Source organism: Danio aesculapii, chromosome 4, assembly GCF_903798145.1.
Source record: "Danio aesculapii chromosome 4, fDanAes4.1, whole genome shotgun sequence".
NCBI lineage: Eukaryota > Metazoa > Chordata > Actinopteri > Cypriniformes > Danionidae > Danio > Danio aesculapii.
The window spans coordinates 26758450-26773140 of NC_079438.1; positions in this window are offsets into that span (position 1 = coordinate 26758450).

Consider the following 14691-nt stretch of genomic DNA (forward strand, 5'->3'; position numbering starts at 1 on the left):
AACAGTGGTCATTTCTTTTAGGACAGCAATAATATGTTATTTATTAATGATTTTAAGGAAACTGAAGTAGTTGTTTCACAACTTTGTGTCCAGTCAAGTGTATTGAAGAGTTTTAAACATGTCAATGTACAACTTAATGGGATAATTTATCCAGAAATTAACTTTTTGTCACAATTTATCCACCTTGTACTTGTTTCAAACATGTATGATTTTTCTTTATGAATTCTCTTAAACACAAAATATATTTTGAAGAAACCTGTAAGCCTGTAATTATTGACTTCCATAGTATTTTTTTTCTAAAATGAAAGTCAGTGGTTACAGGTTTTTTTCAGTTTTCTTTAAAATATCTTCTTTTGTGAAAGAAACTCATACATGTTTGTAACCGTTTGAAGGTGAGTAAATATTAAGTTACTATCCCCTTTAAAATGAACCAAACATATCAAGTGGGGTTTATCCTATCACCCTACATTTGGGGCAGTACCACTCATCATCCCCAATAATGGCATTTTGTGGTATCTCCACACAGTTGGGATGATACCATCCCTCACACAAAGAGCATTCCACCATCAGTTCACTACAGTGTGCAGTCCTGCATACATAGTGGACATCCACAGTTGTTTGTCTTAGTAGTCCAATGCTCTCTCTTGGGTCATATTTAAAACATACTCTGCCTCCTCTGAATGATGTTACAAGTTCTGTCCTCAGTCGGCTCTCACAGAACCTACAGTTTTCAGGCCTCAGGTTGCAGCACAATACACATGCAAATGCAACTGAAAATAATCCACAATTGCTGAAGTTGGACTGCTGTTGAACAGGAGGATAAATGATTGTAAATGTCTCTTCCACTGGTCTAAGTAACCAAGACAACTTTGGTTTGTCTTTATTATCCAGACCAGTAGAAAGACTGTCATAAACACAAATCTGATTTTTCCCACAAAATATGTTGCTTACAGTCAGCCAGTGATTGCCTCCAGTATGTACAATTTGTACAAATGGGTTGCTTGAAGTACCCACAATCCTTCCATTGTGTAAGGCACTGAATAAGAGTGTTGACTGAAGTCTATCGTTGTCTGGGTACTCTTTTGCAAGCAAGTAAGATGCAAAATCAATTTCTCCAGAAGTAAGCCAGTAATGCTGATGGAGTACAGCATCTGCTTGGCTTTTTGGGAGTTGTGGTGATCTCTGAAGCTTTGCACATTGTACTTTTTTTGTGGGGTCTTGTCCTTGCCAGCATGGACCATGGTTGATGTAACTTTTTTTTTGGTCTTTTTTCTATATGAGCCTCTGAGAAAGTAAAAAATAAAGCATTTATTAATGTTTTATTCTTTATGTTTTGTTCTGTATTTGTCCTGTCTGTTATTTACACATCATTTAAAACATCTGAGATGATTTGGCAGATAAAGGATCATGTAATCTTGTGAACAGAACAAACAGAAGCTGATTTGCTAATTACAAGCTACTTCTTAAAACTAGTTTTTAAATCAGTTTAGAATATCTGGATTAACTGATCTGTCATCACTGCAAGTGCTTGTGTATGTTGAAAAAGACAGACCTATCCATCCTCAAAACCATGATCGTTATTGTAGCAAATACAGGTTTATTTCATATAATGTATAATGTGTAGATTCATTCCCACACAGACTGGTATGTCAAGTGTTTATTTCTTTTAATCCTGATGGTTTTGATGACAACTACTGAAAACCCTAAATTGAGTGTCTTATAAAATTTGAATATTGTGAAAAGGTTCAGTATTGAAAACTCCTGGTGTCACACTCTAATCAACTAATTAACTCAAAACACCTAAAAAAAAGGCCTTTAAACTGTCTATAGGTCTTGAGCTGCGGTCACACTATAGTTTGTGTGTGTAAAATTTTGTCGTATGGCGCTGCGAAAAGGGGGTGATTGAACAAGATGATTAGACATTTTAAAAAGTGAGCAATTGCTCCGTATTTTAAATACAGAGAGGTCATGTTTTGATCCTCGATTGGTCTCACACAGTCAAGTGATGCGATTTCGCAGTTCAGAGTTTACCAAGCTTGAACTTTCCAATGCAGCGATCTTTGAAACTTGACGCACCAGCTTGTGTTTGCTGTCTGTTGCATTTGGGTGGGTAAGAATGGAAGTCTATGGGGAAAAATTTCCAGTGTGACCACAGCTTCGTTCGGTTAGCTACACAATTATGGGAAAGATGGCTGATTTGACAGTTGTCCACAAGACAACCATCGACACTTGCACAAGAAGGGCAAGACACAGAATGTCATTGCAAAAGATTCTGGCTGTTCACAGAGCTCTGTGTCCAGGCACATTAATAGAAGCTAAGGTATGGAAAAGATGTTGTAGAAAATAAGGGTTCAAGCCAGAGGGATAACAAGGTCTGTTATCCCTCATTCTTTCTTGGGCTCTTAGCGCAGGCGGTCTTATTTTATCTCTGAGGCTCTTCGTGCCCTGCTATCCAAACGGATAAGGAATTATGGATTTGATCAACTGGTCTCTGAATGCGATTGACACCATCTTATCGACGAGTAGTTTGGGCTCAGGAGACCCCATTTGTCCTGCGGGGACGTTTGCAGCTGGATACGTGATGGACGGGTGGGAGAATTATCTCTGGAGGATATTGAAGATATTTAGCTATTCGGAACATTGATAACAGGGTTTCTGCTGATGGGCTTATGCTGGGCCCTGGGGTATCGACGATTGATGAAAGCGGTCAGTGCTGGTCAAAACCCCACCAGGCTAGCCGGCTTGATTAAAACGCTGATGGGTAGGCTCGCTAATACTCAGACTATGATCCTACACTGCAAATTGGAAAACTTCAGGGTGAAACTAGTAGCTTTGCAACAACATTTGGCCAGATCTGGAGACGAGTGACAGACATTAAATATCTGTGAAATTGGCAGATATTGACCTAAAGTTGAAGTACTTTTCTCTGAAATTCCTGCTCCCTGTCAAGGACACCTGTTGGACTCTACAGGCTTACACACACACACATACACAACTACAGATAGACAATCACCACCTAGCCCCTCATCCAACGCCTCTGTGTGCTTTCACCAAGTGGAGTGGGTAGGCGCGTCTGTGACCTACGCCCCCTGGCTGCAGGACTAGATGGCTACCCGCCCTCATCGGACTATATCCACATCCCCTGTTCCCATCCCCTGTTGCGATGTCATGTCTTGTATGTTCATGTGCTTGACTGCTGGGGCTTTTTTTTCTCCCTGTTCTCACCCTGCCCTAATTCAAGAGCAAGGCGATAGGGAGTTTATTTTGCCTCTCTCTCCTGAAATGAATCTTACTTCCTTTCTTAAATGCTACCTCCTGTGACATGTCTTCCCCTGAAAATTGTGATGTTTGTGTATGGTCGGGGAGGGGGGTTCTATTTTACTATACGAAAGTGTATGTGACAAATAAAGGCCTGATTTGATTTGATTCTATTTTATTTTATTGATTTGAACTGCATCCTGGGGATAATTGTAAAACAAAACCTATTCAAAAAAGTGTGGGATACTGCTGCTGGAGTCAGTATTTCAAGAACCACTATGGACAGACATCACATTCCTTGAGTCAAGCCACACTTAAACAGACTGTGTCAGAAACATTTCACCTCAGGTAAAGACTGGAAAATCTATGGTGTATTGTGAGAAGGAACATGCGATAAACATGGTCTTATGTAATATTCAAATTTTATAATGCACTCAATTTGGGATTTTCATTAGTTGTCATACAAATCATCAAAATTAAAAGAAACAAACACTTGACATCTACCAGTCTGTGTGGGAATGAATCTATACATGTATACAAGTTATACTTCTTAAATTGAATTAGTGTAATAAATCAACTTTTTGAAGCTATTCTAATTATGTGACCAGCACCTGTACTCTGTTATTAGCCATGTAAGCTAAAGTACACAAAAGTACCTGTAGATATATTGGTTTGTTGAATGATACACATTAACTTTTCAAGGCTTACACATTTTTGTCAAGAGTATTGTATTCATACATTTAGTTCATTTTACCTGTAGAGTGGATTTGCCAAATGCAAAATCTTTCTTCATCCAATGGCATAAGGCATAACAGACTAATTCAATGAATTTAAATGAATAAAAAAATATTTTGAGATTTCAGACAAAGTCGAAATGCTCAGTGCTGGAACAAGTCACCCACATATTAGCTGTCAACAATTAAATGTGTGCCAGACACATATGTATAATTATTTCTTCACCAAAAATCTCTGTGAGAATACTAACCATGTCTATGTGTCTAGAAATAGAAGTGCAAAATGCTTGGGCATTACCTTCTCAAAGTATTCATGTTTGTAAATAAAGTTCATAGAAGCTGAAGTGTTAGTGTTATGGGAAGCAGACGGACAAGGAAGGTGAGTGAATTATTAACAATGTTTATTTTCAACACATGAGCACATAAGGAGAACGGAGGAGAAGTGAGTGGAGTCCGGTTGTGCGGATGATCCTTGGTGGCAGGCTGGATGACTGATACTGAGGGAGACCGAATGCACACACCAGAGGGCTTGCGGGGAAGACAGACTGATGACAAACACAAGGCAGACAGGACACCGGGAACACTGGACAAACTAGGAGAGACAGAGAGCAGATAAGTACAATATACTGATAGCGAGGGTTAGTGATTACCAGGAGGTGTTCACTCAGAGTCCGCTTCGTAGGAACGAGACCGGACCCTGAGTGAAGTGAGGTGTGTGCTTATGTAGTGACTATGAGTGATTGGGTGCAGCTGTGTGTGGTTAATACTCAGGTGATGGTGATCTTTGCGTGATGCTGGTGGAAGAGCCTGGCCAATCCGTGACATTACCCCCCTCCCCAGGGCCCGCTCCTGAGGGCCTATACCTCCGACGCCGTGGTGGTCTACCACGTCCACGAGGTGCTGGAAACTCGGGGTGATTGGAGTGGAACTCTTCCATAAGTGCAGGATCTAATATATCTGATCTGGGGACCCAAGATCTCTCCTCCGGACCGTATCCCTCCCAGTCGACAAGATATTCCAGCTGACCACCACGACGTCGGGACCGTAGAAGGTCCTTGATCTTGTAGATGGATCCGACTTCCGACATCAGTGGGGGAGGAGGTTCCTCTTCATGGCCAGGCTCTGTGGAGGGAATCAGAGGGTCGTGAAAGGGTTTGAGGAGTGACACGTGGAATGTGGGGTGGATCCTATATTGTGGTGGTAACTGTAACTTAAACGTGACGGGGTTGACCTGCTCCAGAATGGTGAAGGGACCAACAAATCTGGGACTAAGTTTTCGGGAGGGCAGTCGCAAGCGGATGTCTCTGGTGGAGAGCCAAACTTTCTGCCCCGGCGCATAGCTAGGGCCTGGAATCCTCCTCTTGTCGGAGACCTCCTTGGCTCTGCGAACTGCCCTCTGGAGATGGTGATGAGCATCGTCCCAGACCCTCTCGCTCTCCCGGAACCAGTAATCCACTGCGGGGACATCAGAAGGTTCGCCATCCCAGGGAAAGAGTGGAGGTTGGAAGCCCAGAATACACTGGAATGGCGTAAGTCCGGTGGTAGGTTGCCGCAGGGAATTCTGGGCGTATTCCGCCCAGCCCAGAAACTGGCTCCAGGAGTTTTGATGACCGTGACAGAATGTTCTGAGAAACCGCCCCACTTCTTGGATTTTCCTCTCTGTCTGGCCGTTGGTCTGTGGATGATAGCCAGACGAGAGGCTGACGGTCACACCTAGGAGTCTGAAGAAGGCTTTCCATAGTCTGGAGATGAACTGGGGTCCTCGGTCCGAGACTATGTCCTCAGGTAACCCAAAGCATCGGAAGACATGGTTGAATAGGGTTTCGGCGGTTTCCAGGGCTGTGGGCAGACCCTTCAAGGGAATCAGACGGCAGAATTTGGAAAATCGATCGACAATGACTAAAATGCAGGTATTACCTTCAGATGATGGGAGATCTGTCATGAAGTCAACTCCTAGGTGTGACCAGGGGCGGTTTGGGATGGGCAAGGGATGGAGTTTACCTGCAGGTAGATGGCGAGGACTCTTCGACATAGCGCACTCTCTACAGCCTTGAACGTATCTCCTCACATCCCTCGCCATGTGCGGCCACCAAAAGCGTTGGGATAGCAGCGAGAGGGTGTTGTTGGTCCCGGGATGTCCTGTGCCCAAAGATGTATGGGTGGAATGGATCAGATCTACCCGTTGGTTTTCAGGAATGAAACGACGATTGGGGGGACAGCCCGGCGGAGTCCTGGATTCGGGAGTGGTGACGACTGTAGGAGCGGACCAGGTGATGGGACAGACCGTGATCTGTTCTGGAAGGATTCTGGCTGGGGTCTCCATGATTTCTGGCTGATCATAAATTCGGGACAGTGCGTCCGCTCGGATGTTCTTTGACCCAGGTCGGTAAGATATTGAGAATTGGAATCGGGAGAAGAACAGGGACCATCGGGCCTGACGAGGACAGAGTCTTTTGGCTTCTTTGAGGTACTGGAGATTTTTATGGTCTGTAATCACCTGGAAAGGATGTTTGGCTCCCTCCAGCCAGTGTCGCCATTCTTCCAGGGCAAGCTTTATAGCCAATAGCTCCCGATTCCCGATGTCATAGTTTCTCTCCGCCGGGCTGAGCTTCCTGGAAAAATAGGCGCATGGATGGAGTAATGTTGGTGTACCATGACGTTGTGATAGGATGGCTCCTACTCCAGTTGTCGAGGCATCTACCTCGACCACGAACGGGATTTCAGGATCTGGGTGAGTCAGGAGTGGAGCTTGAGTGAAGGCTTGTTTGAGGGCTTGGAAGGCTGCGTCAGCTTCGGGAGGCCAGGAGAGTTTCTTGGGTTGGTTTTTGAGTAGGTTGGTAAGCGGAGCGGTAATGAGACTGTAGTTGTGGATGAAACGTCTATAGAAATTGGCAAACCCTAGAAATCGTTGGAGTTCTTTAATAGTTGTTGGTTTTGGCCAGGAGACAACGGCAGTGACCTTCCCCTCGTCCATGCGAACCCCTTCATGATCAATGATGTACCCCAAGAACTGAACAGACGGTAGATGGAAGGAGCATTTTTCAGCCTTGAGGTACAATTGATGGTCTCTGAGGGTTTGTAGGACCTCCGCAACGTGGTGGCGGTGTTCGGCCTCACTCCGGGAGTAAATCAGGATGTCATCAATGTAGACTATGACGGAGATATGGAGGAACTCCCGGAGGACTTCGTGGATGAAGTTCTGGAATACGGAGGGGGCGTTGACCAGACCATAGGGCATGACCAGGTATTCGTAGTGCCCTGTAGGGGTCACAAACGCCGTCTTCCACTCGTCCCCCTCACGTATTCTAACCAGATTGTATGCGCTGCGGAGGTCCAACTTCGTGAATACCTTGGCTGATCGGAGTTGTTCCAGGGCCGCAGGGACGAGAGGAAGGGGATACCGGAACTTTATTGTTCCTTGATTCAGAACTCGATAGTCGATGCAAGGACGCAGCCCTCCATCCTTCTTGGCCACGAAGAAAAAGCTTGAGGCAGCGGGTGACGTGGATTGGCGGATATACCCCTGACTCAGTGCTTCCTGAATATACTCCTCCATGGCCTTAGTTTCCGGAAGGGACAACGGGTAGATCCTACCTTTGGGCATAGGAGCGTCTGGCAGCAGGTCTATGGCGCAGTCCCATGGCCGATGTGTAGGTAGCTGGGAAGCTCTCTTGGGGCAAAAAACGTCTTCATATGCGGAGTATATCTTCGGGATTTGAATGGATCGTTTATCTACTGGACTTTCAACTGACGTGACATAGATAGTAAGGGGTTTCTGAAGTTGAACAGGTAGGTCGGGAAAACATCTGGTTTTGCAGTCTTCACCCCATTTTCTTATCTCTCCTGTGCCCCAAGAGAGGATGGGATCATGCTTCACCAGCCACGGGCGCCCTAGAATGATGTCCATAGATGCACCCTCCAGAACCAGAAATTGGATCTCCTCCTTGTGGAGCAATCCCACTTGGAGATTGATAGGTTCACATTTGCGATGGATACGTGCCTGGGAATGGATTGCGTTGGTTATGGGTTGGATCTGGTAGACGTGCGTCGAGGCTTCGGTGTTAAGATGGAGCTGGCGACAGAGGGCGTACGAGATGAAATTTCCAGCTGACCCGGAGTCAATGAGGGCCGTGACTGAAACAGATACAGAAGGGGTAGTTAACTGGACATTGGTGGTGAGAGGATGCATTTTTTCAATGGGAGAACTGAATACACTCACCAAGGGACGTGCTGGACGAATGGGACAGTCCAGCCTGACATGTCCTTCGGCACCACAGTACATACATAGACCCCGGATCAGCCTCCTCTGTCGCTCAGTGATGGTGAGTCTACCAGATTCCACGATCATTGGTTCTGGTTCTGGAGGGACTGCTGGCTCTGGCGAACGGAGGAGTGCTTGGGGTGCAGATGGAAGATCGTGCTGGTAGACCCTCAGACGATCTGAACAGCGGAGGGATTGTTGGATGAATTTCTCCAACCCCATGGTATCGTCGAGGGCTGCTAGCTGTAGTCGGAGGCTGGGCTCCAGTCCGAGCCGGTAGGTGGTGAGGAGAGATCGCTCATTCCATCCGCTAGCAGCAGCCAGAGTACGGAACCGGAGCGCATAATCCTGAGTGGACATGGCTCCCTGTTTGAGATGGTATAACTGTTCTCCAGCTGCTACTTCTGCATCTGCGCGACCGAAAACCTCCTTAAAGTACTTGACGAATGCTTGAATGGAGCTGGTTACCGGCCCAGACTGTTGCCAGATGGTTTCTGCCCACCGAAGAGCCGATCCAGAGAGAAGGGAGATGATGAAAGCGATCTTGGACCGATCTGTGGGATATAACTCAGGTTGCATGGTGAATATTAGAGAACATTGTAACAGAAAACCATTGCACTCCTCCGCCCCGCCAGAGTAGGGCGCTGGTCGAGCCATGGGACTGGATGAGTGGGTGGACGGTGAAGAAGTGCTCGGTGCTGGTGGTGCTTCGGGAAGTGGAGCAGATGGTGACAAGACTCTCTTCAGCGAGTCCACCAACTCCTGAATGGGATCGTGAGTGCTCATGCTGTTGATTGTAGTAGGTCCGGTCTTCTGTTATGGGAAGCAGACGGACAAGGAAGGTGAGTGAATTATTAACAATGTTTATTTTCAACACATGAGCACATAAGGAGAACGGAGGAGAAGTGAGTGGAGTCCGGTTGTGCGGATGATCCTTGGTGGCAGGCTGGATGACTGATACTGAGGGAGACCGAATGCACACACCAGAGGGCTTGCGGGGAAGACAGACTGATGACAAACACAAGGCAGACAGGACACCGGGAACACTGGACAAACTAGGAGAGACAGAGAGCAGATAAGTACAATATACTGATAGCGAGGGTTAGTGATTACCAGGAGGTGTTCACTCAGAGTCCGCTTCGTAGGAACGAGACCGGACCCTGAGTGAAGTGAGGTGTGTGCTTATGTAGTGACTATGAGTGATTGGGTGCAGCTGTGTGTGGTTAATACTCAGGTGATGGTGATCTTTGCGTGATGCTGGTGGAAGAGCCTGGCCAATCCGTGACAGTTAGTACTTCAAGTATACGTATTTATCTTTAAATGAAAATACAAAAGTGTACCATTTTAAATAATTATCACTCATATGATAGTTGTTGTATTTTTATTTCTTAGTGTGTAATGTATAAGTTTTTTTTTATTATTGACATTAATCTTTCTCAATTCATTACAATACTCCAATAACTAAATATACAGACTTTGTGTACCACCTTTACTTGTAATTAGATTTACCACAATATAATCCTGTTTATATTAAATAGGCTGCTTCTGCAGGTTTGAGCTTACAGACCTGTTGCCCGGGGTCTGGGAAGCGTTTTTAAGACCGAAACAATCAAAACAAAATAAAACAAAACAAAAAATACCCATGATCTAACTTAAGTCTTTCATGTATGAAGAATGAAACAGCCAGGAATTGATTCATAGTTTGAGATACATTTTTTAAATGCACAGTACAAAAAAAGGAATTTGACCAAGGTCTTTGATTAAATTGTGTTCCTCACACTACAACATTTTTTTGAGAATTTGTTTTAATGATAGCCTGTGGACAAAAGCTAAACCACGCAGTCACAATGCCTGTTAAAGAACTTTGTTGTGGCCTGAAACAGGAAACATGTAAAATGTCAGTTTGGGTCATGTCCCAAGTAAGTTTATTTCAATCTACCAGTGTTACACTATACATTACCATTAACACCTGTAAGGAAATTATCATATTAAACAATCTTTGGTAAAATGACAATGTTAAAACATTACCTGACATTCAATATGCAACAACATCTTTATCATCTATATTGACTGACTTCCTATAGTACAGTAAAAAGGCGAGTGTGTTTGGAGTCATACCTTTTCTGGCTTGGAAACAGCGCCTGTCTTTGGTCCTACCACAGTTGTCTGACAGTCTTTCACAGCAGCTTAAATAAACATCATATATAATGAAATGTGCCAATTACACGCTAAAATTAAATATATGATACCACTGTATTCATTTTATATATAATAGTGACATTTAAATGTAACAACTTGCATGACAATACAATACCTTTTTGGCTGTCTTGAAAGGGAAACCCTATTTTAGTCATGAAACATAGACTCCTTTTTTGCTGGGCTTTCTTTGTTTACATCGTTCCACATTTACCCTATGTGTCTTTAAAAATAAAAGTCATTTGACAGCTGACCAGACAAATCAGTATATCTCAGTTATTTATGGAGTTCTGTTCCCTATATAGAGTAAATGGACATGTCACAAACTAATTGGGAATATTACCAAACCAATCTGCCTTGAGAGCAGCCATGGTCTAACAGTCAGAGAGTTTTCACTTTTAATTTTAATTTTCATATCTTCACTTTTACTTGATGCTTAGGTGTAATAGCCAACAGGCACATTATTTATTTAGGTTTCACATTCACAACAAGATGTGAATGTGAAAGGCATGTTAGACAATTTTTACAGGTACATTTACATCTCTGGAGAGATTCCCAATTTGTCAGTCACAACATGATTGTCACGATCACCAGCGATCGTAACTTCCTAGATCACTGGATCTCACACACAATAACCTATCCACTACAAATCCGCCATTCATGGACCACATATTCATACATGCACTCCGTTCACACACACACACACATGCTTCCTCATTTCCACTGATTAGACTCTGTGGAGAGGTAAGCATGATCTAACACCCAATGAGGGGGGAGAGCAGGCTTGGAGCCCGGCGGCTAATCAGCAGGCCAATCAGAAATAATAAATAACACCTGTTTATTCTAGTGATTGGGCCGGAGAGACACCCTTCTTAAGGAGAACAGGACCAGCCGGGAGAAGAGGGAGAGAGAGCACACACACACACGCACTACGGGTGTTGTGCACTTACTTAAGAAAAATAAAAAAACTGTATTGCTTACCTGAATCGCCGACCCTGTCTTCTTCTTCCCTCAACAACGAACATTGCTACAGACTCCCACAGCTGTTGCAGCTTCTAGACTGATTACAGACACTATTTAAACAGCACACACTCTCACTTCCATTGCCAGGTCTTGTTTTCTGTAAAGTGACAGTACAACGTGTTTGTTCCTCCGTGTTTTGATCTTTGCCTGGTTTCCCTTTCTCCTTGTCTGCCGCCTGTCTACCGACCTCTCGCCTGTGTTTGACTACGATTCTGGACTGCCTTTATACATCTGTTTGCACCTGTGGTTAACCATTGATTCCCTGACTTCGAATAAACCTGCAAGTGGATCCTAAACTTCAGTTGTCTGTGTCACTCCCCGTGTTACAGAAGACTCGGCCACACACAATGGGTCCAGCAGATCAGGTCAGTCAACTCAACCAAGGAGCTAACACCCTCGAGGACTATATTAATACTTTTTTGAACATTGTCAATAATTCAGACCTACCAGAACTTTTCCTCATCCATTTTTTCTATCTTGGATTAAATGAACCATTAAAAACTCCACTGAGAGAATTTGGTCCTCGAGGGTCTTTTCAAGAAGCTATGGAAACAACCCTAAGGCTCAGCGGATCCCCCTTCACTGAAGGAGAGGTGGAGGAAACTCCTAGATGGCGGCGCGTTCAGATGGCGAGGCCCAGCGTCTCTCCAGTTTCTGCAATTTTGCAGTATTTTTTCTGCTCATTTCGGGTATTTTCGTGCAGAACAGCAGTGCTTTTACATCGTACACCCGACAGGACATCTTGGATATTGGTTTGTGCATTCCGGACAGTTTTATTAGCAATCTTCGACTCATCCCTGAGATCGCCAGGACACCCGGGCCTGAGAGCCCTACCCGGCCGGGCGGAAGTGCTTGAAGGCGGCGCAGAGAACGTAAACAAAGACAGGGTAAGCGGGGCGGGCTAAGAGCTAAGCTAAAGCTAACACCACACCGGCTGTCTTCACCCAGCATCTTTCTCACCAATGTACGGTCACTGGTGAACAAAATGGATGAGATTCGACTGCGCATCAACCACAGCAAAAGATTATGGAACAGTAATGTCAGGATTTTCACAGAAACATGGCTAAACAGCGTGATACCAGACAACGCTATATCGCTAACAGAGCATCAAACATTCCGAGCAGACAGAACGGCGGATGACTCCGGTAAGACCAGAGGCGGAGGATTATGCATTTATATTAACAAAGCTTGGTGCACAAACTCTGTCGTCGTTGGGAGACATTGCTCTGTTAACCTGGAATTTCTAATGGTTAAATGTAGACCGTTTTATCTGCCACAGGAGTTCACCTCCACCATTATAACTGCTGCCTATATTCCTCCCGATGCTGATGCCAAGCTTGCTATAAATGAACTTCATGCAGCCATCAGCAAACAACAGACTGCTCACCCGGAGGCTGCTTTTATTGTTGCTGGGGATTTTAATCACTCAAACTTAAAGACAGTGCTCCCCAAATTCCATCAGAACATTTTCTGCCACACAAGGGGAAACAAAACTTTAGACCAAGTTTACACAAACATGGCTGAAGCATACGCTGTGACCCCCTTCCCCACTTGGGTCAATCAGATCACCTTTCTTTGTTCCTGACCCCCAAGTACTCACCCCTCATCAACCGTGTGAAGCCATCAGTAAGGACCATCAAAGTGTGGCCAGTGGGGGTGGACTCCACACTCCAGGACAGGTTTGAACACACAGACTAAAGTATGTTTGCTTCCCAGGCCACATGTGTCTCTCACACAGACATTGATAGTTACATTTCCTCTGTTCTGGAATATATCAACCCCACCATAGACAGTGTTACAACCCAGAAACAGATCACCACATACCCAAATCACAAGCCATGGATAAACAAGGAGGTGCGCCTCCTGCTGAAGGCACACAACACTGCCTTCAGATCAGGGGATGCACAGGCCTACAGCACTTCCAGGGCTAATCTGAAGAGGGGCATCAAAAAGGCCAAGCACTGTTACAAGCCAAAGTTAGAGGAGCACTTTTCCAACTCTGATCCTTGGCGCATGTGGCAGGGCATCCAGGCCATCAACAACTACAAACCCAGCCAGTCCACACCCACAGCCACAAATGTCTCCTTTCTGAACAAGCTAAATGACTTTTATGCCCGCTTTGAAAGAGACAATACAGAACCCTACACCAGGAACACTTCCTCAACCGACCACTCACCTATCACACTCACCTCCTCAGAAGTCTACACCGCACTGAGTCAGATCAATGTGCCTAAGGCTGCTAGACCAGATGGTATCCCTGGGCGCGTCCTCAAAGCATGTGCAGAACAGCTTGCTGGGGTATTCACAGACATTTTCAACCTGTCGCTTAACCTAGCAACTGTGCCAACATGCTTTAAAACCACCTCTATTGTGCCGGTGCCCAAACACTCCAGCCCAACATGCCTGAATGACTACCGCCCTGTAGCACTCACACCCATCATCATGAAGTACTTCGAGCGGTTGGTCCTGGCACATCTAAAAGACTCTCTGCCATCCACACTGGACCCACATCAGTTTGCCTACCTTGGCAACAGGAGCACAGAAGATGCCGTCTCCATAGCACTGCACTCACTGTCCTCACACACCTGGACAAAAAAAACACTTATGCACAAATGCTGTTTGTTGACTTCAGCTCAGCATTCAACACTGTCATACCCTCTAAGTTACTGATCAAACTTAGAGACCTGGATATTGACACGTCTCTCTGCAACTGGGTTATGGACTTTCTGACTAACAGACCTCAGAATGGTAGATCAGGCCACATCTGCTCCACCACCGTCACACTTAACACTGGTGTACCACAGGGCTGCGTGCTGAGCCCCTTCCTCTACTCCCTTTTTACCATCGATTGTAGGCCTGTGAACAGATCCAACACCATCATCAAATTTGCAGATGACACCACAGTGATTGGTCTAATCAGCAATAATGATGAGACTGCCTACAGGGAGGAGATACAGCATCTGGCCACTTGGTGCACCAACAATAATCTGCTCCTTAACACCAACAAGACCAAGGAGCTCATTGTGGACTTCAGGAAGAGATGAACAGGCTCACATGATCCCATCCACATTAATGGGATGGCCGTTGAGCCTGTCTCATCCTTCAAGTTCCTGGGGACCAACATCTCAAAGGACCTTTCCTGGACCACCAACACCTCCAGCCTGGTCATGAAGGCTCACCAGCACCTATTCTTCTTGAGGCAACTTAAGAAGAACCAGC